This window comes from Gopherus evgoodei, chromosome 2 (assembly GCF_007399415.2).
Source record: "Gopherus evgoodei ecotype Sinaloan lineage chromosome 2, rGopEvg1_v1.p, whole genome shotgun sequence".
In the NCBI taxonomy this organism is placed as follows: Eukaryota; Metazoa; Chordata; order Testudines; family Testudinidae; genus Gopherus; species Gopherus evgoodei.
In genome coordinates this window covers 258,651,496-258,652,392 of record NC_044323.1, presented here as the reverse complement: position 1 = coordinate 258,652,392, position 897 = coordinate 258,651,496, and positions in this window count along the sequence as shown.

Below are 897 nucleotides of genomic sequence, written 5' to 3'. Positions count from 1 at the left end.
GCGGGCTGGGCTGTCTCTTCCACAGAAACACTGTCCCACAGCAAGTCTAAGCACTTCGACCTGATTATCGGTGATTTCAGCTGTAGTGGTCACTTGAACCAAAAGCCTAATCTGTCTTTAAACAGTGGACAGGGGCAGATCAACTAGTACTTGTGACTGAGGCAGACCATCAAGCAAAACACCTGTCCCCACCCTCTCTCTTGATGCCCTCAGTCAGCACAGGCTAAGTACAGTTCTACTGCCCTTTACTCATACAATAACAACATTTCAGTACCCTGCCCCACTCATTCAAGTGATTTGTAACCCAACCCCAGCCAAAATCTATCACTTGGGCAACCTATTTGCTGGATACCTAGGTAGATTAGGTATGAATGTAAATACAATCTGGTTCTGAAGCCTTTCCTCCCAGCTCATCACTAGCTGTCAGGAAGAGCCCATTTAGACTTTGCTTACAAATAATAATGTGAAATGATTAGGCTGGCCAACATCACCAAAATGCATGCACTGACATTGTCATAAAAAACAACAGCTGTATAAGGAAGCGAGTCTATGTTCCTACTTTTCAAATCTATTATACTTTTTTCAGCTACATATGCTGTATATGCTTTTAAAGTGTGTCGTAATCTGTGAAATTGGCAACACTGCATGTAAGTAGTTCACAAAAGGAGAGGGGGGCGGGTTGGGAAATCCCTGCAGCTGTATAATGGAATCCGCTTCAAGCCAAGAGGTGCAGCAGCACCGCCAGCTCCTGCACCCACCCAGGGCTGCAGTCTCGCCGCAGGGCAGGGCCGCAGCCCCGGCAGGGCCCCTGGCGCCGACTGTCCCGCGACGGGCCCAGGCGACTCGCACGGCGGCCAAGGGAGCCAGGCGGCCTCCGACCAGCAGGTGGCGCGGCCT